Source organism: Protopterus annectens, chromosome 13.part0 (assembly GCF_019279795.1).
Source record: "Protopterus annectens isolate FY-2018-M chromosome 13.part0, PAN1.0, whole genome shotgun sequence".
NCBI classification, from domain to species: Eukaryota; Metazoa; Chordata; order Ceratodontiformes; family Protopteridae; genus Protopterus; species Protopterus annectens.
This window is the reverse complement of record NC_056747.1, coordinates 334,051,106-334,078,281: the sequence shown is the minus strand read 5'-3', so window position 1 is coordinate 334,078,281 and position 27,176 is coordinate 334,051,106. Positions and strand designations below refer to the sequence as shown.

Below are 27,176 nucleotides of genomic sequence, written 5' to 3'. Positions count from 1 at the left end.
ATTTCTAAGTGGATAGGCTACTGCATTCATTTCTGTTATAAGCACCATGGAAAACCTACCCCACAGGGGATTACACCACATTCAACCAGGGCTGCATCTACCTCTACAGCCTTTCTCAGAGGTGTCCCTACCAGGGACATCCTAGAAACTGCTACCTGGAGTTCTGTACATACCTTCACCAAGCATTACCACTTGTCATTTTTTCTAAATCCAGAGCTGGTTTTGCCACTGCAGTCTTGCAGGGCATTATAGCTGGTCCTAATGCTATCTAATTACCTCCTCCCATCCTTAGCTTTGGGAATCTACCCAAATGTGATGACTGCAACAGTGTGACACGAAAAACATAGTACAGTTGTGTACACTTACCATAAATGTAGATGTTCGAGTGTATTCACTGTTGCAGTCCTGGTTACCCTCCCTCCAGCCCCCTGGCTTCTATTGACTATTCCTCTATTCTTGTTTACTATGCTTAAAGCTTTTTGGTGTATTTGCTTTTTTGTTGGAGGTATAACTTTGTATATAATTGCTTCCCATTATGGGGGCACCTGACATCTGGGGCAAGAAAAACTGATGTAATGGCATCGGCTGCATGCTTTATACCCCTGACTACCTGACATCATGGAAGATGAGACAGTAACTGACGCAGGACCCAAGACTTTGATAATCAGGCCGACTGAGGGCTACTGCAAGCAGATAACCCAAATGTGATGACTGCAACAGTAGGTCTCTTCCTGATCCTACCCCTCTCCTCCACTTTGGGAATCCTCCCACAGGTGATGACTGCAACAGTGAAACACGAAGAATATAGTACAGTTGTGTACACTTACCATAAAAGTAGATATTCGAGTGTATTCACTGTTGCAGTCCTGGTTTCCCACCCTCCTTACCCTTATATCTTCTTTCTTTAGGGAGACATACGTGTCTAACGGTGGCTTTTAGCCACCAGGACCACCTTACTATATTTACTTGGGCCTCTGACTGGTTAGCACAAGAAAAACTGATGTAATGGCGTTGGCTGCCTTCCTTTATAGTACTGACGACCTGACATCAGACAGCAAGCGACAGCAGCCGATGCAGAAAAACATTGACTGTGGTATTCGGGCAGTCCGAGGGCTACCACAGCAGGGATAACCCACAGGTGATGACTGCAACAGTGAATACACTTGAACATCTACATTTATGGTAAGTGTACATAACTGTATTTTATGCTCTGACATTATAAAGTAAAGCTTAAATTATTTCCTGGGAATATTAATGGGTTTAGCAACTCAATTACATGGTTTAGATTTTTCCAGCAAGAGAAGTTTTGGGAGTAAGCTATCCATCTTCATGGAGTATGCTAATTTAAGCAGACGGGGTTCTGTGTTGTGCGTCATCTTCATGTGTTCTTGGTAAAAAACAAGGATTGCCATATTAATTAGCAGCAACAGCTTGAGCTTTCTAGTTCATAAAAAAGGAGGGGGTTGGATGTGCAGATTATGGACATCCATTGTAGTTGAAGAGGGTGCTAAACTTCGCATTGTTATCATGGGCAGTCAGGGAATCAGCTGAGGTTGTTCTTAATGTGGATGTGGATGGTAGATTTTATGGAAACGGATAGTATAATAAGTCCTTAAGACAACATGTTCGGATTTTCATGTAGGATTTATCCCTCAGTTGAAATTCTGCAAAGATTCTTGCAGCCAGGCTATGGCTATGGTCAGTGTTGACTTTGTCCCTGTTGATGTCCTGGATTCAGGTTGCACAGTTTTGTTCTCCACATCACTCAGTGTCACATATTCACAAAATGTAGTTGAGGGGCATTCAAATGTCCAATGCCTTTTTAAGAATTCAGTTCTTCATAAAGCTGAGTTTTCCCCTATGGATACTATATTACTTGGTACACAGTTGTGAAAGATTGTCAAGCTTAGACAATGCAGCACCTCTTTAAAAAACAAATTGTTGCTGTGTGTGTGAATATTTTCTAGTATCTAAACATTTACTTGCAACTGTTGACAATGTAAATATATACCTCATACTGTGAATATTGCACCTAAATCCATAAATAGTGCAAGTAATATACTCTAATGCTGTAACTTTGCACCCAAATCTCTGAGGCATTGTACTTTTTCTTTTGCATTGCTGACTACTGTTTCTTAGTTCTACGATTTTGTGGTTTCTTTGTATCTCATGTATAATGTTTGCCATTTTGGCCCGGGTCTAGTTACCCAGTTAACAAACTGACATAAATAAGTAAATGGGTGTAAGAACAAATTCAGTTCTCTGTGGACATGCACAACCAGGATAAATCCCTCATAATTTTTTAAACAGGAAGCCTGGAATTTATGTTTTTGCTTGAAAAGCTTAGGTATTTGACCATGAACCTAAGGTGGAGTTAGAACAAGGAGTATTCACCTATCATAATCGTCCTTACCCAGTTCAGTTTTTGGGAAAGTGGTTGGGGTAGGAGATGAACTATTTCAATTTCTTAAAAACTGTTATGTAGCAGGCACAGCAGATGTTGGACTTTGACTGTTGTGGCCTGGGAATGCTTAAAGCAAAATGTTTTTCTTAAGTAATTTTTTGGCCCTCCCCACACCAGCATTCAACTCTGTTTCTTGCTTAAGTGGCACATTCATTCCTCCATTGACTGGCTTGCTGTAGCCATATTACTAGCTGGTATGAGAATGGACTGGTAGTGAGCCATCATCTGTGGGTAGTTTGGATTTTTTGTTAAGTCCTACCCACAGTCCTGCTGTATACACCCATTGCAGTTATGTCCATACATATTTTTGTCCATGGACAATCTGTCCATGACTTTCAATATTTTTGGCATGGCTGGAGCCCTAGGGCATCAGCATGGGCCGCGGCATTAACCAACAACTGGAAATACCCCTTTTGTTACGTAGTATAGACAACCTGACAAAATCCCATTTCTCTAACTGACTCAGTGATCTGGATTCACTAAATGAGTGCTTCTCCTAAGTTACAGTCTATGTTTTTCTTCCTGCTCAGCATAACCAGCAAAAGTTAAGGTTCTATAGCACATCTCCTTGTTGATTAAGACTTTTGTTCATGAAGGTGATGGTAAAGTCTGCTATGCAGCAGGTTTTTCTGCTTAAGTGTCTGGACACTGGTATGTTTTGATGCCCTGCTGAGATGATTATTGACTCTTTTGATTGCCACTTATATTCCATCATTGGATTTGGGGTGCAAGACACAGGTTTGTGATTCTGTCTTAGTTGGGCAGTATTGGAATTTCTAAATTATCTTTGGTTCAACAGGATACCTTACGCCTTTTCAAAGAGAAATTAAACCAAGCTATACTAAATTAAAATGGGAAAGATACCAGAACCTGACAGACTCAAAACAAGGTGTATCAGTTCATTGATGAGAGATCCCTGGATATTTTTGGAGAGATTTCTGTTGGGAATGTTAGAGGTAAGGGTTGCCCTCCCCAACCTTGGAAAGAAATGACTACTGCTGTGGTTTCCAAAGACACCTATATGTTCATCACCAAGGCTGTATGATAATTCTTCATCATTTGTGAAGCAAGGGTCTTTCCTCTCCAGAGCAATCACAGTGCGGGGGTGGGGGTGGGGTAGAGAAAGCGTGACCATGGTTCTTTTTCTTCTTTATATTAGTTGACAACACTCAGGTGCAATGTTTAGGTGACTGAGTGCAACTCAACAGCAGTGTTGTGTTTATAAATATCTATACAGATGACCTTATGTTTACCATTTCTTTGCCAACCTGGTTTGATGATATTATACAAGAATTTCAATCATTTGCCTGTGCTTCAAGAGTACAAAGTAATATTGGGAGAACATCTATGCTAGCTGTGACTTTCAAACCTTTTTTGAAGATTATGCAAAATTCTTCCTTCTGTTGAAACTCTAAGGCTGTTAGATACTTAGGAATGTGGGTCTTGTGGAATATTAGATCATTGTATACACCACTGATAATCTAGATGGCTTACCCTGAGTAAACGTTTTCACTAATATGATGCTTGGTTCCAGAAATGCTAAACCCATTACTGTCAACAGTACTTACAAAACTAGTCTTCCCTTCTATAAATTTTAACATATAGGCAGGGCTAATTTTATTATCTTCTCCTTTACAGGACAACAGCTTGTAACCTTTTTCCAGGTTTCAGGGACACTCTCCAGACTGCCTACATCTTTCTCTCATAGCTCCCTATAGACTTCTCTACAGAACACTCACTAGATGCACAGGTGAGGAATTTGACTCTTTCAAGAGGTAGTGGTCATGGTATATACCCAGAAGCAGCTGCATCTTATTAGTTTGTGCCATTCAAACTCACTAAAAAAATGCATGTTATATAATTAAATTATTATTCAGTCAAGAGGATTATGGTTTGTATACAAATAAAAATATGTTTTTTGGCCCTGTACTGTAAGACTGACCATCTGCTGCTTCTGGTGCCTGTCTCTTGAGTTCTTTATCGTCCCCATAGACCAAATGTCTTGCCCCAAAAATGGGGTTGTTAGCTTCTGAAAACAGCTGCAGTCCCAGTTATCCATTTTAGAAGACAGAGAGATGACTGAGGTATCTAGGTGCTGCGTTATCTGTTCTTATAGAAGGGATTATCTGTATGCCATAATGATTTTTTTTCCCTGAAGGGGTGGAATATTTAATGAAATAAATCAGAAGACATGCATGATCCTTCATATGATGTGCTGATACTTCCCTTGGCACACGTCATGTATTTGAATGTGTACCATTTCATTGCTTACACTAGGGAGCAGCAAATTGACAAGAAATCTCATGACATCTCCCAAGGTAGGTGGGCTGGCTGTTGGCCACTTCAGGCCACCCCCTAGCTGGTCCTTTAGTCTCTAAGATCACTAATTCTTCAAAGTTTGCTGGCATCACTACTGGATGCCTTTCCCCTCCACAGGTAGACCAGCATATGAGTACTATGATGATGTCCCTTAGAAGCATCTTGCTCCAGAAGTACTAAGGATGTGATATACTCCTCTCTGAACAAAAGTGTTAATCAATGAATTTTGATATGGAGTGTGTGAAGTACATTTATTTTGTTCTATATTGTCATTTGTTTTGTATTTTGGTGATGGAACTGGTCTCTTGGTCTGACCACTTTCTGACCCAGAGCTGTGTGAAGCTTCCTTATACTGCCATGCCTGATACTGCATGAATTCATTATGGCGATATTAGATGTAGTGCTGTGGTCAGGTTGATATTGTGTACTGGGCCAGTACCTTGAGGAAGATAATTCTGATGGTTTGAGATAACTTATTGTTCCTCTAGATCTTGTTGATTAGAGCATCTGTGTCTTGACTTGTTAAGGTCATGGAGCAGTGAACTGTTCAGGAGTGCTTTATCTTTATGAGATATGAATATTAGGATGGATGTTGGGACACATGCTGCAGGACACATCTGACTGAGAATATGATTAAACAGGATGATTATTATGCAGTTCACCAGTTGGAGATATCTTATAAGAAGGCAGTGTTCTTGTCCATTGAGATCTCTGCTGCATCAGATCATCCAGCAATGCTGTTTTGTATTGTGGACATGCTTTATGGTCCAGTTTTTGTATTTATTCAGAGAGCTTTAACCGCTATGAGGAGTTTGCATGGTTCTTATGCTGATGACTTTTCTTCAAACAGCTGTTTTCTAAAAGGTCATATGTTCATATAATGTTACTAGGCAATTGACCCGAGAGTCGTTGCAAGCCTAGTTGTTCATAGGTTGATACTAGGCTATCTGCCCTAGGGCATTTATAAGCCTAGCCAGGGTGTGTTTGGCTTTCGCCACCCTTTTAGATTAGTTGACTGTGCCTCTGTATAGTAGGTCACAGAAGGTAGCCCGTTTAAGGTTAGTTTACTGTACCTCTGTCAAGCAGGGACACAGAAGAGATCCAAGGGGTAAACTTATGATCTCCCTCCACTCATCAAGATTTCTCTTGAAGAGGGTCATTGAGGGGCTCTGCCTAACATGGATTGGAATTTTGTTCCAGAGTGAGGGGAGCCTCTGGGATATGAATCTGTACCTCCAGCATGTCCTATTTATTTCTGTGTTGAGGTTCAAGTCCCTGGAGCATGTAGCTCTAAGGAATTTGGATTTCCTGAGGTGAAGCATGTCCATTAATTCTAGGTTGGACATGGCTTTATACGTCAGACACAGATCGCCTCTGAGTAGGCGGTATGCAACTGAGTAGAGCTGGAGTTTCTTTAGCTGAACTGCATAGAGCATGGGGTCTTTCCACTTGCTGCAGGTGTCGGGTAAGGTACATCCCAAATGGGGCATTGTATTCAATTATGGGCCTGATAAGTGATGAGTAGAGGGGCACAATGACCTTTCTTGATATAGATGTGAATCCTTTCATGATAAGGTGGGCTATATAGAAGGTCTTTCTAACCACTTTGGCAATGTGATTGTCAAAGGAGAGATTGCTCTCTACTTGGGTCCCCAAGTCCCTAATTACGTCTTCCATACTTAATGGATTACCACCTATGTGGTCATTTGTAGGCACTTTGTTTTTCCCAAAGGGGATGACTATGCACTTTTTGGCATTTAGCTTTAGACCATGGCTCTGGCACTAGTTATCCATCTCTGTGAGACCCTTTTGGAGGATGCTTGTGTCAGCCGGAGAGTCGATTACGGCACCCAATTTGCAGTCATCTGCGAACTTGTTCAGCCATAGTCCACCCATGTTAGCCTATACCTCTGATAAATATATACCGAACAAGAGAGGTCCCAGGACTGAGCCTTGTGGGACGCCACTTGTAACTGGTTTAGAGTCTGACATGGCACCTGCTATTCTGACCATGTAGGTTCTATCCCTGAGCCAGTTTGCAACCCATTTTGTGACATAGGGGTTGATATTTAAGCTGGTGAGCTTATTTATGATGCCTGAGTGGGGTATTGTGTCGAAGGCTTTTGCGAGGTCCAGGTAGGCTGTGTGGACTACCTTCCCTTCATCTATGGCTTTGGTAACTGTTTCAAAGAATCAATGTACAAACAGGAACCAAACAAAAGCCAAGAAGCAGGATTAATGGCGAAGAAGCGACACAAGTAGCTCGAAGCAATCCCTTTATTGAATACAACGATTCCAACAGTTCAGAACAAGCGCTTTCGCTCGGTATAATACCGAGCTTTATCAAGTTACTAAAATAACCAAATGGTTCAGGTTATATACTTTCAATAAAACCACATGCTTAAATCAATTAATTATCCTATTAACTTCAATTGGAATCGTTGTATTCAATAAAGGGATTGCTTCGAGCTACTTGTGTCGCTTCTTCGACATTAATCCTGCTTCTTAACTGTTTCAAAGAAGTCGACCAGGTTCAAGAGGCAAGATCTGCCCTTAAAGCCGAATTGGGTAGGATCCAGTATCTGGAGGTTCCCAATGTCTTTGTTTATGATTTCCATGATGATACGCTCCATAGCTTTGCAGACCAGGCTAGTCAGGCTTATAGGGCGATAGTTTCCGGGGTCTGTTGTGGCACCACCTTTGTGGAGTGGGACCACTGTTGCTGTACGCCATTCCTTGGGTACATATCCTGTAGTAAGGCTGAGATTGAACAATGACTTTATATGAGGGTTTAGTTATTCTTGGAGCTTGTGTAAGACGCAGCCCGGTACACCGTCTGGTCCCATTGATGCTGTGATTTTTGCTTTGGAGAGGGCAGCTCTCACCTGTGCATCTGTGATCTCAGGAATGCTACACTCTGTTGGGATAGACATTTGCTCTTTTGAGGGGGAAGGGGGTGGGAGTTTGCACTGAACCTTTCTGCCAGGATGTTGGCAATGTCTGTGGGTTCAGTGTATTTTTTGTCATTTTGCACTAACTCAGAGCATATCTGAGAGTTGCCTCCCAGGTTTCTGACATAACTAAAGAAGGCCTTGTGATTATCTTTAGTGTCTTGTGCAATTTTTCTTTCGAAGTTGGCCTTAGATGATTTTATGAGGGATCGTAGATTCTTGCTAATATTGATCAGAGATGCCTTCCCTTTTTGGGATTTTGCTCTATCATGTAGTAGCTTTCTGCTTCTGTTATATAGCTTATTTATGGCCGGGGTCCACCAGACAGGTCTCCTGCCTTTGGAGGAGTGAGTATTGGTTTTATTTGGGATAGCATGCTCCATGCATTCCTGTAAGTGTCCATAGAATGTTTTTGTAAAGAATTCTGCATTTTGGGCTGTATACGTTTGGTTTTGAGAAGTGTGAAGTTTGCTTTTGAGAAGTTATTCACCGTGGTTTCCTCGGCTAGGGCTTGGGACGGAATATGGATGTCCAGTGAGATTAGTTTATGGTCTGATCTTACCAATGAGGGATATACCTCTGGTGTGGAACATAGAGACACCATGTTGGTGATGACCAGATCCAATATGTTTTCCCCTCTTGTGGGAGTGGTGACCAGTTGTTCCATAGCATTTGAGTTTATAAATTCTAGGAACCATTGGGTGAGGGTGTTTGGGCTTGAGTAGTTTTCCCAATCAATGTTTGGGTAGTTGAAGTCACCCAATATAATGGTGTTTGGAGAGACCTTCATATTCTCCAGTGCTCTCAGGAAAGCCGAGTGAGGTTCCTGTGTTTGGGAGGGTGGTCTGTAGCAGGCTACAAACTGAAAGGCATTTTGCCCACTGTTAGTTGCACATGGATGGTCTCCGATGCTTCGTGCAGTGCCACTAACCTGGATGTGTGGGTATCTTTGATAAATATGGATGTTCCCCCTCCTTTTGTGGTTCGGTCCGAGTTTTGGGGCCGGAAAGCATGGTATGAAGTATAACCTGTTAGTGCTGGGGTGCTCTCAGGAGCCTTGAACCAGGTTTCTGTTACTGCACAGATATCAGTATTCTCCATACTGAGGAGAGTCTCGAGTGCGTGCATCTTGAGGTTTAGAGGTTAAATCGCAATGTAACACTAGATGAGCGACATTGTCTATGTCCAAGTTTTTTCTAGCAAGGACTACCCATATCCAGGAGAGAAGGTATCCCTGGCAGAAATTTATGGTTTCCCATCCAGTTGTCCAGGTTATGCTTAAAAAGGGTTATGGAGATGCTCTGCTTGATATGCATTGGAAGCCTATTCCAGAGGAGTGGCAACATCTGAAGATGTATCTGTCTCTGCAGCAGGTCCTTTTTATGTTGCAGGCTAGATTGAAGTCTCTGGAAGGGGTGACTCTAGTCCCATTTGATTTATGGATGTGCAGCATTTCCATTAGACATGGGTCAGAAACAGCCCTGCAAACCAGACTTAAGTCGCTTCTAAGTAGTCTGTACACTACTGAGTACAGTAACAGCAACTTCAGTCTGTCCATGTAAGACATGTGCTGGAAACCCGAAATTTTCTTAGAGATCTCGGAGGTCTGTCAAGTTGCTGCAGGTGTGGTACGGTACATACCAAAGGGAGCATTATATTCAGTAATAGGCCTGATGGGGGATGACTACATGGGAGTTATAACCTCTTTTGCTCTTGAGGCGATGCCTTTGCTAATCAGGTGAGTGACATAGAATGCCTTTCTCACCACAGTAGACACATGGTGGTCAAAGTTGAGGTCAGAGTCAACTTGTGTTCCCAGGTCTGTCACTACTGAATTAGTACTTAGGGTATTATTGTTTGTTTTATAATCAGCAGGGACAAGGGAGAGTGCTTTTACTGAAGGGAATGATGATGCATTTTTTAGTATTTAGTTTAAGACCATGGCTGTGGCACCAGTCATTGGTCTGTATAAGCCTCTTTTGACATAAGCTGACATTGCTAGGGGATTTAGTGATAGCACCTAATTTGGAGTCATCTGCAAACTTGGTTAGCCACAGCCACTCTGTTTTGGCCTGGACTTCTGAGAAGTATATGTCAAATAAGAGGGGGCCCAGCAATGACCTTTGTGGGACACCACTGGTGACAGGTCTGCTGGTAGAGGTAAAGTCTTACACTTTGAGTGTTGTCAATCTGTGAGCCAGTTTGCAACCCACCTGACAACATAGGGGTTGATTTTTCAACTGGGTTAGTTTGTCAATGATGCCCGAATGTGGGATAATGCCGAAGGCCGTGGCCAAGTCAAGATAGGCTGTGTGCACGTGCCCTTGAAAAAAATGAACTGGGATGGATCCAGGGTTTGGGGGACACTTGTATCCTTATTTATGAGGTCCATGATGATGAGTCATTCCATTGCCTTACAGATGAGGCTGTTTAAACTTATGGCTCTGTAGTTATCCGTGTCTGTTGCCGAGCTGCCCTTGTGGAGAAGGATAACAGTCACTGTTTTCCATTCAGTGGGGACAAAGCCAGTACTCAGCCTGTGGTTGAATAGAGTGCCTAATGGAGTAGCTAGCCCTTGTTTTAGAACATTAAGAACACAGCCCAGAATGCCATCTGGTCCCATGGAGGCTGTGTTCTTATGCTTGGAGAGAGTATTGATAACTTGCTCTTTGGAGATGCAGGGAGGAGGAGATGATGAAGACATGGTTTGTTGTATGCTTGGGGGTGGGGTGGGGGGGGTTGAAATATTTGCCAAAGCTGTCTGCTAGCAAGTTTGCAATTTCCGCAGGGTCATTGTGTGTGATGCCATCCACAGTTAGTTCAGCACGTCTGAGTCCTAGCTTTTAGGTTGTGGACGTAGCTGAAGAAAGCCTTATGGTTATGCTTAGCTATGGTTGCTAAATTTTTCTCATATTTGCTCTTTGAAGATTTTATGAGCTGTCTTATTTGCTTGTTACGGCTGAGGAGGGTGCTTTTCCAGTCCTGGGATCTCACTTTTGTATTTTTAGACAGCAGCTTCTTTTGCTTATTTTATAATTTATTAATGCTAGATGTCCACCAGGATGTTTTTTTTTTTCTTGAGGATCTTCCTTTAATCCTGTCCAGCATGGTTGTGACTATACATTTGCGTAGATGTTTATACAGGGCATCAGTGTATATTTTAGTATAGCCGTCAATGACATCTGTGGAAACTGGAGCTTGGAAGTGGATTATACCTTCCCTTAGGAGGGTATAGTTAGATCTGGTGAAGTTTTTATAGCCTGACTTCTCCTTTGGGGAGTTCTAGTGCTATTGCTACTTCAGAAATTACTGATTTATGGTTGGATTTTAATTAGTGTGGGCCCTACACTTGAAGCATTGCATCAGTCACACTCATATTGGTAAGGACCAGGTGTAGAATACTGGAGCCCGTTGTGGGGTGATGCATTATTTGTTCTAGGGCATTTGAGTTAACAAAGTCCAGGAACATTTGTGCAAGTGTGTTTGGGCTCATAAATTTTTCAAATAATGGAAGGATAGTTGAAGTCACCTACGACTAGGGTGTTAGGTTGTACCTTAATTGTCTCAAGTATGTCTAAATAAGCTGTGTGGGCATCTTGATTCATGGAAGGTGACCTGTAACGGATGATGACCTGAAGGGGGGTCTTACTCACGGTAATTTAGATTTGAAATAGTCTAGAGGTGTAATTATCTTTAATAAAGATAGATACTCCACCTCATTTGGTTCTCACACCTTCAGTTTGCGGTCTGAAAATGTGGACAGCATTGTAGCCTTGCAAGGCCAGGATACTTTCTGTGGCCTTGAGCCATGCTTCTCTGACAGCACAGAAGTCAACATCATCCAGGGAGAAGAGTGCTTCCAGAGAGTGCAGTTTCTGATTTAAATTCTTAGTGTTTAGCAGCATGACCCTTAGTGTCTTTGTGTTTGATATTTTCACATCAGGAATTTTGTTGTTGTGACCTTGCCTAAAAAAGGCAGTATGAGGAAGACAAGTGCCTTAGCCAGCAACCGAAAGCCTAGAAGTGGCAGGTGAAGACCATCTCTGGCAAAGCAGCATGGTCTATGCCATCCCAGGCTGACAGGAACTGGATCCCCTTAGAATGACACCAGAAACTAAGCCAATTATTGAAGTCAGTCATTTTCTGTTTATATCGTATCACCCTAGGGGAGGGTAAAATGCTGCTCAAAGCTAAGGATGTACCTGCCTGGGTCACATATTCAGAGAGCTCAATCATGTCTCTCTTCATATAGTACAGAGAGGTATGTTTCAAGTCGTTCACACCAACATGAACTATGACAGAGTCATAATGGTTCTTGTTGAGAGACTTGAGTGCAAGTGTGATCTGGTGAATCCTTGCACCAGACAGGTAGCTGACTGTAACTTTCTCCTTGTTCAGACTAATGAGTGGGACATCTGTATGTCTCGTTATGGAGTCACCTGTAACTAAAACATTTGGAATAGTTGTGCTTCGCATTAAGGGCTTATTTGGTGAGACATAGGTGCTAGAGTTTTTATGTGTATTGGGGGATTTGCGTGTTCTGTTAGGTGCAGCAGGTTTGTGTTTTGGAGGTCTCTGGTGTTTAGGGAGGTTTTTGGAGAGTACTTCTGCATATGAAGGTTTATGTATTAGGTGCATGTTATGAATAGGAGTCATGGTGTGTGAGCTGACAACCTGTTTAGTGTTGCTGTTCTGGGTGCAAGAGAGCAGTGATTCCAGATTCTTAGTGTTGGAGCATCTCTTGAAAATTGTACTTGAGTGATTTAGGAGTATGGGATTATCATTGTACATGAGACAGTTGCTACACTGCCTCAAAAAAAAAAAAACATGTCCACCAGGCTGGAAGGAGAAACAGAGGGAACTGACAGTCCATAATGCAAGGTTTGAACCTGGTATCTCAGCAGATAAGGAGAAGAAGGTGGGGGTGTCAGGCAGGGAGCTATTTTAGGATGACTAACCTATGGGGTGTACAGTAGGAAGGCTATAAAAGAAGGGGATCCATAGGGTCTGATGTTGATAGGTAAGTGGTAAAATCTCTGTTGGGTGGTTCACTGAACAGCTGAGAGCTATTCAAGAACTGCTGTGCTAGATAGCAGCCACTTCTAAGGGAAAATACTTCTATTGGCACTTTTGCATCTGTAACTGCCAAGAGTTACCCCCTCTGTACAGTGGTGTTCTATGCATAAGCAAGGGCAAAGCAGCTAATACAAAGATGTTTTTAATTTATTTTTTTAATTTATTTTAAATTTGTTAACCGGGAAAGTCCGACTGGACACAGGTCCATTTTCAGCGGAGACCCGGGGAGATAAGTTCCAAACAACACATACATAGAATAACAGGAAATTACATGGAACATTTGTTTCATGTTATGAGATCCTTCATTGCATACACACAAGGAGATGATGCATACAGTATGGAATACATTAAATTAACAGCTCATACAAAAGTCAAACATGGAGGTACAGAGTATCAAAAGACATCTACTCAAAAGACCTAAAAAGAGGCAGTTTTTAGAAACCAATGAAAAAGCTGAAACTGATCCCTGCACCAATGAAATAGCTCAAACTGAGCCCTGAACCAGTAACTTCAATTAGATAGTCCTACTGTATGGTCCTGCTTCACCTCAGTCTGCTGTTTGGTACAGGAGGCTTCTCCAAAAAAGGATATCCTGATTTTTAGTGCTCAATCTACAAACAGAACTGAATTCAGCCGGTCCGAATCCAGTCTATACTATGGCCAACAAAAGTGCAGTGGAACAACAGAATAAAAGCAAGATAGTTTTTTTAATTAAATAAGCAACAGTATAAAAAACAGCACAGTTTTTCTTGAATTAATAATAGCAACAGAATAAAACAGCAGAAAGAGATATTTCCTCAAATTAAGTAAAATCAGCAGATGGTGTAAAATATAGTCAAAGTGCAATAAATGCAGTAGTAAAATACAGTGAAAAGCAGCAGCAAAGAATACATTTTTTTTAAACTGCTGAAGTACAGTCACAGTATATAAGAGAAGTGCAAAGAAACAATACTTAGTGCCCCTTTGTGGGTTTCCCAGCTCAGAAAGACCAGGTAAACACCTACAGCCACTAGGTGAATAATCCCAGTCCTCCATATGTAAAATACATTGAATGAGCCTGTAAGATATGTTGATGTTGACTGCCCATATTTTTGACTGACTTTAGGTGTGTCAACTGTGAAGATATTTGGAATGCAGTCTTGACTTTTCTTTCAGTGTGTTATGGTATGCACAAAAAGCACAGCACCAGGTAGATAGAATAACACTGACTTTATTAAAAAGGTAAGCACTTTCATCTGCTAAACAAATTAGACTTTTTCAGGTCTAACGAAGTCCCATTTGTTTAACAGACAAAAGTACTTACCAGTTTAAAAGTCACTACTGTTTTATCTTCCTAGTGGTGCATTTCTTTTGTCTTACATGCCTGCACGTGGCTCTTGAACTTCATTTGTTTGATACTACAGATTAGACTCCAGGCCCAGCTTGGCTAATGAAATCCTGCCTTGGGTTCCTGAGTGCTGTTATTCCAGATCATGTGAGAGTCTTTGAGATTTGAGGTTTTCTGATCTATTTAAGGAAGGAATTAGTAACTCATATTCTTAACTTGAATTCTGACTGGTCTTTTAACGTCCCATGTTTTTGAGAAGTTCATAGGGAAGGTAGCATATCAACTTTCTTATTTGTCTTGTTATGAGTTTTCTGGTCCAATTTACTGTCGTTTTCAGTCAGGATACAGTACTGAGATTTCCCTGGTTTGTGACCTCCTCATGGTGTGACATCAGAGGATATGTTTCATCTTAGTCTAATTCATCTCTTCATAGCTTTTTATAGTGTGGATTATGGGATCTTTCTAGTGTGCATAGACTCAATTTACAGCCCGTCAGTGTATCAGTGTGTTTTTCTTTTACCTGTCTGCTCATTTCTATAGGATGATCAACCCTGCAGTTATTTCCTCCACGAGGTAGTCCTAGATGGATTGTAGTGTGCCGCTGGACTCAAATTTAACTCCCCTTTAGGTTATAGTTCATTTCCTGCCTTTAAGATTAGCTGGGCAGGGTAGATGAATTCAGTATCACTGATGTACTGGTGATACCTAGTTGTACTTGTCCTTTTTCCAGGAACACATTTCTAATTTTATAAAATTTTACCAAATTTCAAATAAATACATTTTGCTAACATCCAAGATTATTTCCGCAGATTATTTCCTTCAAAAACTGAGGCTGTGGTAGATAATGCTACTATTCACTTTGCACAGGTTCTGTATCTGACCCGTTGTCTTATTTGGAGGTAGTGTGTTTAGAATTTACATTTAAGACAAAGGATTTTGTAACAATGCTTGATAATTGCTGATGCCTGTTCTTCATTGTAAGTGTCAGTGTATTATCAGATCATCTTAATTCCATTTGATGAAGATCACTCATATCAAATATGATTCCTTCTGCAGATTTGGCAGTAGATATAATACATGTATGTGTTATATATCTCTTGACTACTGCAGTGCTGTCCTTGATAGTTATTTGCCTTTGTTTAAAAGCAACGTCTGGTTGGGAAAAGACCTTTTCAGTGGAAATCCAGGGAGAAATCTCCGTATTACATGCAAAGCATAAGTGTGTGTGTGTGTGTGTGTGTGTATACATTATATATATATTGTATATAAATGTATCTTTCTTGGTGTCTGTAAATCTATCTCTATATCAATGTAGTTACGTATAAATATAAATGCAGATATTTATCTATGTTTATCTATATCTGTAGATACAGATAAAAATATACATATTTGTTTTGCTCTCTCTGTATTTATGTATATATATATATATATATATATATATATATATATATATATATATATATGATTTACCATCAAGATGTTGATCGCACATCATCGACACCACTAACGCAAACTCTGAACTGCGACTGTTGGAAATGTCAGACAACGATATTCTGAACCACAAAATCTCACCCTCTTTTTGACCCATGTTAGCACTTGTTTTTAGGTGTGGAGCGGTCTGAAATGTCAACATTAGGTGATGTTCATCGTGCATACAGCTGCAGTAATCACAGATGGGTTTTCTGCCGTCAGGCGGGTCCTCGGTCGGCCGAATTCCAAAGTCTAGGTCCGGCGTCGGTTGTTGTGGCTTTCTTTCCTGACGTCAGTGAGGCAGGGGTATATAAGACACAGCCAACGCCATTTTCTTCAGTCTTTTTTGCCGCGCGGTGCCCGAAGCAGAAGCAGTTCGTAAGTGCCAGTCGGCCAGCTCCTGAATTTACGAAAAATTGGAAACCGAAGTCGTCTTTAAAGCTAAGTACCCCGTTGGGGAAACTTTTCTTGCCTCAGACCGATGTCAGAAAAAGTTAACAATTGTATTTCTTGTGGGAAGCAAATACCGCATAAGGATTTCCATTCCCTCTGCATACCTTGTTTAGGCCCAGACCACAACGTCTCGGGCTGTCGCTTTTGTGCTACTTTCAATAAACGCACTATTAAGCGTCGGGCGGAGTTCGCCGAACACCTTTTTGGTAAAGCCTTTGATTATAAAATGTCGTCGGAGACTCAGACTACCGTTTTGTCCAAAAAACGCAAGGACAAGGACCGACACCACGCCAAAACCGGCTACACGTGGTCCGGTTCTCAGCGAGATGCCTATGCAGTCCCTGACTACCGACGACACTTCTTTGGCGGTGTCTACTGTAACCGAGACCGCAGGTACCTCGGCCCATACCCAGACTACAACCACCAAAGCCACTGTGAGCGTTGAGCCTCCTAATGTGGACAGGTCCACTTCCACCCATGGTGTCTTTAGACCCTCATCTTCCTTTTCCATTAAGGCCTTTACTAAGTCCAAATCAGCCAGGCTTCCCAAGAGGCCTGTTGCACAGGGCCCATCTCCAGGCCCCATGCCTAAAAAGCAGATGCTTAAAATGGCTGAGGATTTAATTACTCTTATCAGGGGTTCCCAACCCCCTCCAGACAAGAGACCCAGAGTGGAGGAAGATTCTCCCTCTTCTGATCAGGGCTCCATTTTTTCAGAACATTCTGATGTAGAGGAACACTCTTACTCCCCTTTTGAAGACTCTGATGCAGAGCAGTCCATTCCTTCTGTATCTCCTCCAGAGGATTTTTCTTTTGGGGAAACCTTGCACACCTTGAGGGAACACTTCCATTGGGAAGGCCAAGACTTTTCTGATTCCAAGAAAAGACTTAGGGAATTCCTTTTGTTACCTCAACACAGACCTCTGGCGATACCTCCTGTCTTGGACATACTTGATGATGTTTATGCAGAGGCTTGTCTTAATCCGGATTCCCTGCCTCCTGCCCCAGTCAAGCCTGATAGGTACTACAGAGTTCCTAACTCCCACCAATTTCTTTACAAAAGCCATATTGCTGACCCTGAAACCATTTCTCAAGGCCCCAAGGGAATGAAGGCCTCTACTGCTAAGAACCCACTACCTTCCGAAAGAGAGTCAAGATCCTTAGAAAGGTGGGGAAAAAGGTATATACCTCGGCACCCTAGCCATGAGGGCCTTAAATTGTCAGTTTCATATGCTTAAATATCAGCAGTTTCTGTTATCACAATTAAGAAATAAAATGTCTCAACCTGAACAACCAGATTTGAAGGAGTTGCAGGATATGATGCATAGTGCAGAACAAGTGGGTAAACACACCTTACAATGTGGCTATGATGCCCTAGAGGCCTCAAGTAGAGCTGCTGTTACAGGATCAGTCATTCGTAGACATGCCTGGCTTAGGGAACAAATCTTGCCTGATCATGTGAAAGCTAAACTACTAGATGCTCCTTTACAAAAGGATGTGCTATTTGGTACTAATGCTGAGGAGATATTACGGAAAATGGAAGAAAAAGCCAAATCTATGCAAACTGTCAAAGCTTTTCTACAGGTTCAACCACCACGTTTTAGCAGAAATTGGCCTTCTAAAAACTGGTCCTTTCCAGCCACGGACAAGCCCCAAAGAGGCAGATACAGGCGCACAAGGGGCAGAGGACAATCACAAGGATCATATAGAGTCAGGCAATGGCAAACTCCAGCACCAAGAGGTGGCGAAGACAGTGCACAACAATACAGGAAACAAACCCAATGACTTCCTCCTTTCCATGCCAAGCAAGTCTCAGCTGGCAGCACCCTTGGGAGGAAAGCTGGCATTATTTACAAGAAATTGGCATATTGTCACAACAGACAAATGGATCCTGGACGTTATAAACAGAGGCTACAGATTTCATTTTCACACTCTTCCAAAAATGAGAGGCATGCCAAACCTGCTACACAATCAAAGGGCAGAGGCACAACTACAAATTTCAAAGCTCATAGACATGAAAGCTATTTAAGAGGTACCTACTCACGAACAAGGTCAAGGTTTTTATTCCAGGCTATTTCTGGTACCAAGGAAAGGAACCGACTGGAGACCCATTTTGGACTTATCCATCCTAAACACATTCTTACTGCACCAAAATTCAAGATGCTCACATTACAGCAGCTTCTTCCCATGCTGGGCAAGGAGTTTTGGCTGGTAACATTGGACCTTAAGGAGGCATACCTGCATGTCCCAATCAGACAAAGCTGCAGAAGATACCTCAGATTTCTTGCAGGTTCAATTCACTATCAATTCTCTGCATTGCCCTTTGGCTTATCTACTGCGCCCAGAGTATTCACGAAATGCCTGGCATCAGTAATTGCCTACTGCAGACTTCAAGGGATACAAATTTACCCTTATTTGGATGACTGCCTGATCCAAGCGGACAGCAAGCACATACTTCTGGAATATCTGGCTTATGTAACATGGTTACTGAATTCCCTGGGATACACAGTCAACAAAGAGAAATCCAGGCTAACACCATCTCAGAAAATAACTTTCCTGGGTGCCAACTTGGACACAAACACCCAGATGGCCTATCTTACACCAGAAAAACAGGGGCAACTAACTCAGTACTTAAAAATACTAGCAAATTGTACCAGGCTTACTGCAAGGAAAATCCTGCAGGCTCTGGGCTTCATGGTATCTTGCATTCTTTTAATCCCATGTGCAAAGTTGCATATGAAGAAACTTCAATGGTACCTAAAAAACCTATGGTCTCAACACAGCCACAGTTTGGAAACAATAATACCAATAATTCCATGTTTGCAAAAGGAATTTCTATGGTGGGCCCAAGCATGTCAAACAAACACAGGTCTCCCATTCTGCAAGCCTCAAGCAAATCAAGTCATCACAACAGACGCCTCAGATTACGCCTGGGGGCGCACATGACAGACAGGTGCATTCAGGGCAAATGGTCCCAAAAGGAAAAGCACCTTCACATCAATCAGAAAGAAATGCTAGCAGTGATAAATGCAATTACAGCTTTCAAGGACCTCCTGCATCCAGGACAATTATTGATAAGAACAGACAACACCACAGTAATGTGGTACATAAACAAACAAGGAGGAACACATTCATACCCCCTGTGCAGACTAGCCATGACACTTTGGAACTTGGCTCTGGAATGGCAAATCGAACTTCAGGCACAGTACTTGCCAGGTTTGGAAAACACACTGGCAGACAATCTAAGCAGAAACATGACAGAGCCACACGAATGGAAGTTGCATCCTCAAGTGTTTACAAAAATAATCCAAGCGTGGGGGAGGCCAGACATAGATCTCTTCGCCTCCCACAGGAATCATCAATAGGAAAAGTTCTGTTCAAGGACCTTTCATCCAAAGGCCTGGAGAGTGGACGCCCTTTCATTCAGTTGGACAGCATGGACAGATGTCCTTCAAGGATGCATCTGCAGTCATAACATATGGGTTATGACGCCATTTTCCTCAGTTTTTCTTGCCCCAGATGCCAGGTGCCCTCTAGGAAGGCTAAATTTGGATAAATGCAGAAAAGTTCCAAACATTTGCAAAATTATATACATGTATAAACAAACAAATACACCATAATAGATTCCCCCAGCTAGCTAAAAGAAGGGTAAGTACCCTAGGAATACCACAGTGGGGTAGGAGGGAGGGTAAACCTGACTGCAGATGCATACCTATCGGACATCTACATTTATGGTAGGTACAAAACTGTACTATGTCCTTCAAGGATGCATCTGCAGTCATAACATATGGGTAGAATACCATAGCCAATCTGGGGGTGGAGGCACTAAGAAAAGGATGGTGTAGTTAAGATCCCCTGCAGGACTGCAGTAGCAAAACCTGCTCTGGATCTGGAGTATAAAGGTAGATTGTAATGCTTGGCAAATGTATGCACGGAGCTCCAAGTAGCAGCTTCTAAAATGTCCTTGGTAGCCACCCCTCGTAGGAAGGCTGTAGTGGTGGCTGTGGCCCTTGTGGAATGAGGCCTGATGTTTTCAGGAACTGTCTTTCCATGAAAGGAGTAGCAAAATCGAATGCAATTTCCTATCCATTTTGAAATTGTCTGTTTGGAAATTGCTTTTCCTTGCACCCCAGTAGCATATGCTACAAAAAGTTGGTCAGTTTTTCTGCTAGTTTTTCTTCTGTCCAAGTAGTAACGTAGTTGTCTGTGTATATCCAGGGTGTGCAAAAGTTTTTCCCCTCTGTTCTGTGGATTAGGGAAGAACGTAGGCAAGTGAATAGCTTGGTTCAAGGATACCCTAGATACCACCTTTGGCATAAAGGTAGGATTGGTTCTTAGTGAAACTCTATCCTGATGGAAAATAAGAAATGGCTGCACTGCCATTAATGCTTGTAACTCAGATACTCTTCTTGCTAAAGTGATTGCCAGAAGGAATGCAGTTTTCCAAGACAGAAACTGTAGATCCGCCGATGCTGCTGGTTCAAAAGGAGGAAGTGTCAGTTTCTCCAGCACAAAGTTGAGATCCCAAGCAGGTAGAGGGGGTCTTCTTGGAGGTTTAATATTTTTGATCCCTCTCAGAAATTGTCTGAGGAGAGGGTGCGAGAAGATAGGTGGTTCCACATTGTATTCTGCTGAAATTTCTGAAGCATGAATCTTAATGGAAGAATAAGACAGGCCATTGTGGAACAATTCTGCTAAGTATTCTAGAATATGTGTTATGTTTGCCACTGTGACATCTGAGCCTTTTGATGTGCTCCAAATGAGAAATCTCTTCCATTTAGCTGAGTATGTCTTCCTTGTGGAAGGCCTGCGAGCCTCCAGGATAATGTCCTTCACCCTCTGAGATAAAACAGTTTGATTGGGCTTTAAGGAATTTTCCAGGCAGTTAGCTGCAATGTTTTCAAGTTGGGATGCAGGGTCTTGAAATTGTTCTGCGTCAGAAGAAGAGGCCATATGGGGAGAGGCCATGATTTTGCCTGAGACATGCTTCTCAATAATGGATACCAGTGTTGCCTTGGCCAGTCTGGAGCTATTAGTATCACTGTTGGCTGTTCCTCCCTGATCTTCAGTAGAACCTTGTACATCAATGGGAGAGGTGGGAAGGCATATACTTTTAGGGCTTTCCAGCTGAACGAGAGAGAGTCCACCCTCCAAGCTTGTGGGTGGTATACCCTTGAGCAGAATGTCTTCAGTTGATGGTTGAGTGGGGAGGTGAACAGATCTATTTCCGGCATTCCCCATGTCTTTGCTATGAGTTGGAAGATGTCTGGGTGCAGCATCTATTCGTGTGCATCCATGGTAGTTCTGCTTAAGCTGTCCGCCAGTGTATTCTCTTTCCCTGGCATGAATTGTGACTGTAGTTGGATATTGAGATTCGGGCATAGTTCCCATAGATTCATAGCCATCCGGCATAGAGGGCAAGAGTGTGTGCCTCCCTGCTTGTTTATGTACCACATGACCGTGGTGTTGTCTGTCCTTATTAACAGGTGGCCGTGTTGGAGGAAGGGTTTGAAGGCCTCGATTGCATGCATCACTGCCAGCATTTCCTTTTGGTTTATCTGCATGCTTAGCTGTCCTTGAGGCCATAGGCCTTGGATACATTTGCCCTCCATGTGTGCTCCCCATCCTCGGTCTGAGGCATCCGTGGTGATGGTCTGCCTTGTTTTTGGTTTGTTGAAAGGCAACCCTCTGTTGGACTGGCAGGCCTGAGCCCACCACAGAAATTCCTTTTGAAGGCATGGAATGATTGGTATCAAGGTTTCTAAGCTGTGACTGTGTTGAGACCATACACTCCTTAGGTACCATTGTAATTTCCTCATATGCAGCCTGGCATGCGGTATCAGAATTATGCTGGATGCCATGTAACCCAGGGCCTGCAGGATTTTCCTTGCAGTAAGCTGAGTTTGTCTTGTCAGAATCATGAAGTATTCTGGAAGTTGTTTTTGTTTTTCTTCTGTGAGAAATGCCATTTGGGTGGTTGTGTCCAGATCTGCACCCAAAAAGGTTATCCTTTGGGATGGTACTAGTCTTGACTTTTGGATGTTGACTGTGTATCCCAAGGCCTGTAGCAGGTGTATGGCATAGGCCAAATCCTTTATCAAATTTCCCTTGTTGTCCGCTTGTATTAGGCAGTCGTCCAGGTATGGGTAAATTTGAATTCCCTGTAGTCTGCAATGTGCAATTACTGATGCCAGGCATTTCGTGAATACTCTGGGCACAGTAGATAAGCCAAAGGGCAATGCTGAGAATTGATAATGCTCTGATCCTGCAAGAAATCTGAGGTGTCTTCTGCAACTTGGTCGAATAGGGACGTACAGGTATGCCTCCTTGAGATCTAGAGTCACCAGCCAAGACTCCTTGCCCAACATGGGAAGAAGTTGCTGTAGGGTCAGCATCTTGAATTTTGGCACAATGAGATAAGTGTTCAGTGTGGACAGGTCGAGCATAGGCCTCCATTGATTTTCTTTTCTTGGTACAAGGAATAGTCTGGAGTAAAATCCTTGGCCTTGTTCTGAATATGGTACCTGTTCTATAGCTTTTATCTGAAGTAAGTTGTTGATCTGTCTTATAGCCTCTGCCCTCTGATTTGGTGGAAGGTTTGGCATTCCATTTCTTTTTGGCAAAGTGTGGAAGTGGAACCTGTATCCTTTGTCTATTATTTGCAGTGTCCATGTATCCTTTGTAATATAATGCCAGTTTTTTGAGAATAAAGCCAGCTTTCCGCCCAAGGGTGCTTCCAGTTGTTCACTGGTAGGCGGAATCAGAGTTAAGTCATTGAGCCTGTCCTGGTGTAGTAGTTGTTGTTGTTGCTGTTGCACTACTCCTCTGGTTGGCAGGCTGCCACTGACGGCCTCTGTAGGAGCCCTTCGATTGACCTCTGCCTCTAGGGCGCCTGTTCCTGCCTCTCTGGGCTCTGTCCGAGTCTGGAAAGGACCACTTCTTAGTAGGCCAGTTTCTGCTGAATCTCGGTGGTTGTACTTGCAGGAAATCTTTAACTGTTTGCACAGATTTTGCCTTTTCTTCAACCTTTTTTAAGATCTCCTGAGCAGAGGAGCCAAATAAATTTTGTTTCTCCATTGGAGCATCCAGGAGTTTAGCTTTAACATGGTCTGGCAAAGATTGTTCCTTCAGCCAGGCATGCCTACGAATAACTGCCCCAGTCATAGCTGATCTAAATGAAGCCTCCAGTGCATCATAGCCACATTTTAAGAAATGATTACTAACCTGTTGTGAATTGTGTACCAAATCCTGAAGGGATTTACGGTCTAGGGGTTCAGGAGAAGAAAGTTTCTTATTCAGTTCATCTAACAAATACTCTTGGTACTGTATCATATGAAATTGACAATTTAATGCCCTGACAGAAAGAGTTGCAGAAGTATATACCTTCTTTTCCCATCTCTCTAAAGCTCTAGACTCTCTATCAGAGGGTAGAGGATTTTTGGCAGTAGCGGCCGCAACCCCTTTAGGGCCCTGAGAAATAGTTTCTGGGTCTGCAGAATGGGCTTTATACAGATGGAAATGAGAATCCGGGACCCTGTAGTATCTGTCTGGTTTGGCAGGGGCCGGAGGAAGAGTATCAGGGGCTGTACTGACATCATTGTACACATCATCAATTGCATTCAGAACAGGAGATATAGCTAAGGGCCTATGTTGAGGCAAATGCAAAAAGGTCCTTAATCTTTTTCTAGAATTAGAGAAATCCTGACCTTGCCATTGAAAATGCTCTCTCATGGAGTGTAGAGTCTCACCGAAGGAAAACTCTTCAGGAGGGGAGGCCGAAGGGATAGATTCCTCAGCATCTGAATCCTCATAAGGCGAGTAAGCCCCCTCCTGGTGGTCTGACAACTCAGACCCATCCGTGGAATCATCTGAAGAGTGTGGGTCAGAGGGGTCAGTCCTGGGCCTTTTATCCGGAGGAGGGTGAGAGGCCCTGTCTGGGTGAGGTTGTGAACCCCTAATTAAGGAAATAAGGTCCTCTGCAAGGCTGAGGATCTGAGAACTAGAGGAAGGCCTCTGGGAGGTAGTTTTGGTAGGCAAAGCTTTAGATAGTTTGGCAGCTTTAGCCCTGGAAAAGGCCTTAATGGACATGGAAGCAGGGGGCCTAGCTGCCCCACGTGCAGGAGTAGAAATGTCCAAAGGTATGGTGTCGGACATTTCCTGAACACTGGTTTCGGTAGGAAGTTCGATAGCCGACTCAGCCGGGGCCTCCTGGGCCTCGGTGGTCGGATGTATGGGTTCGGAAGAAGGAATCTCTGAGGACTCGGTTTCGGCCGAAACAGAGACACTCGCGGTAGGCCTAGCAGTGGTTTCAGCCGAAACCGCGGGCCGCGAGTGTAGGTCCTTTTCCTTCCGTTTTTTCACAATATGCGTAGTCGGAGTCTCCGACGGCATTTTATAAGCAAAAGAGGCACCAAAAAATTCCTCTGCAAACTCCGACCGACGTCTTAAGAGTTCGTCGGTTGAAGGAAGCACAGGCTAAACAGGCCGATATGTCGTGGTCTGGGCCTAAGCAAGGAAGGCAGTAGGAATGGAAATCCTTATGAGGTATTTGTTTCCCACAAGTTAAACAATTATTTACTTTGTCTGACATCGGCTGAGGCAAGAAAGAGTCCCCAACGGGGTACTTAGCTTTTTTCGAAGTCTTCGGTAGCTGAATTCATTGGATCTGACCGACCGGCACTCGCGAACAGCTTCTGCTTCGGGCACCGCGTGGCAAGAAAGACTGAGGAAAACGGCGTCGGCTGATGCTTTTATACCCCAGACGCTCTGACGTCGGGGAAAGTGCGACGTCAGCCGAGGCCAGACCCAGACTTTGGAATCCGGCTGACCGAAGGGCTGCCTGAGGCAGGACAACCCATATGTTATGACTGCAGATGCATACCTATCGGACATCTACATTTATGGTAGGTACAAAACTGTACTTTTACGCTTTCCCACCTCTGCCTCTTCTGCCCAAGGTACTCTTGAAAGCAAGAGCAGACAGACCGAAGATGATACTGATTGCTCCAGACTGGCCAAGACAACACTGGTACCCACTCCTGAGGAGCCTAACACATACTCCTCCCTGGTCCCTACCTCTAATGCCTCTTCTGCTGACTCAGCACAGCTACAAAACTCTTCACAGTCAGCTGAAAACACTCAATCTCGCTGCATGGAAAATTCCTTAACACCACAACAGACCATACTCCCCAAAGAGGTGCAGGATATCATTTTGGAGGCCAGAAGGCCATCTACTAGAAAGGCTTACTCCGCAAAATGGAAACGGTTTTGCTCTTGGAATGAGAAAAAGGCCAGGACCCTAGAAAACTGAATTTGCCTCAGGTATTACAGTATCTAGCTGAGCTGCTGAACAGTGGACTTTCATTTTCCTCCATAAAAATCCATGCCTCAGCCATTTCTGCAGAATTCAACACTGATCCACCCTTATTCTCTCACCCACTCTTAAGACAGTTCCTCAGAGGGGCTAAGAATATAAGACCACCAAGGAAACAACCAATGCCAGCCTGGGATCTTAATTACATTCTAGAAAAATTAACATTGCCTCCCTTTGAACCAGCTGCCTCAACAGATTTGCAATATTTGTCCTGGAAAACGGCCTTCCTTCTGGCCATTACCTCAGCTCGTAGGGTTTCGGAACTACAAGCCCTCATGGCTGTGCAACCCTTTCTCATCTTCCATCAGGACAGGGTTTCCCTTCGAACCAACCTGTCATTTATGCCTAAAGTGGTATCCAGGGTAGCTTTAAATCAAGCCATACACTTACCTACCTTTTACCCCAATCCTCAAAACAAAGGGGAAAGGCTGCTACACTCCTTAGACATCCATAGACAGCTACGTTATTATTTGGACTGAACAAAGCCTTTCAGGAAATCAGAACAACTTTTTGTGTCCTATGCTGTAGGAGCTCAAGGGAAGCCAGTTACCAAACAGACAATTTCAAAATGGATAGGCCACTGCATACAGTTTTGTTACTTCTATCATGGAAAAACTGTCCCTACAGGCATCGGATCCCACTCCACCAGGGCCACAGCTACCTCTACAGCCTTCCTCAGAGGAGTTCCTACCAAAGATATTTTGGAGGCAGCCACTTGGAGTTCTGTGCATACCTTCACAAAACACTACCATCTGCCTTTATATTCCAAAACTAGAGCAGGCTTTGCCACTGCTGTGTTGCAGGGCATTCTGGCTCATCCCAGTTCCACCTAGTGCCTACCACCCTGTGCGTAGCTTTGGGATTCTACCCATCTGTGATTACTGCAGCTGTATGCACGATGAACATAGTACAGTTTTGTACCTACCATAAATGTAGATGTTCGAGTGCTAATACAGCTGCAGTACAGTTTTCCCTCCCTCCTTCCCCTCTTGGTAAAGGCCTAGGGCCTAACCCCTCTTCATACAACCTGATTGGGCTATCCTTCTATGGTATATTTGCTTGCAACTACTGATTTTTGATTATATTGCATTGCATGTATATAAATATAATTTATGTATTGCCTTCCTTCTGGGGGCACCTGACATCTGGGGCAAGAAAGACTGAAGAAAATGGCGTCGGCTGTGTCTTATATACCCCTGCCTCACTGACGTCAGGAAAGAAAGCGACAACAACCGACGCCAGACCTAGACTTTGGAATTCGGCCGACCGAGGACCCGCCTGATGGCAGAAAACCCATCTGTGATTACTGCAGCTGTATTAGCACTCGAACATCTACATTTATGGTAGGTACAAAACTGTACTTTTTGGCAACATTCTGAGAAATTGGCATTATCGATTTCATGTAAAGGAGTCGACAGTATGCACATTTGATGTGATGGGTGAACAACATTTTAATGGTTGATCTCTCTCTGTCTCTCTTTATATATATATATATATATATATATATATATATATATATATATATATATATATATATATATTTATGTGTGTGTGTGTGTATGTATGTATTTACACACACCAGCACACCAAATGATCAAAAAATTGACACGTCATTGTGCACACTCTGTGACATTATCATAAAACATGCAGTCAGTGTTTTTATCAGGGGTGCTAGCTCCCTTGCACCTCCCCACTCTTCCTGCTAATTATATATACCATCTCGAAGACTGCACAATGATGAGG

At 43.0% G+C, this 27,176-nt stretch overlaps 1 protein-coding gene across 3 annotated transcripts in view; it reads left to right on the top strand.

Moving 5' to 3' along the window:
* Positions 1-27,176, top strand: part of CRLF1 (cytokine receptor like factor 1) — an 866,778-nt gene that overhangs the window by 101,665 nt on the left and 737,937 nt on the right. The window contains exon 1 of one of the 3 annotated variants that reach the window (XM_044053953.1): positions 4,095-4,214. The exons of the other annotated variants lie outside the window; for them this stretch is intronic. The gene's annotated coding sequence lies outside the window, so the exon portion shown is untranslated. Of the gene's footprint in view, positions 1-4,094; positions 4,215-27,176 lie in introns of those variants that run through there. 3 annotated transcript variants of the gene reach the window in all.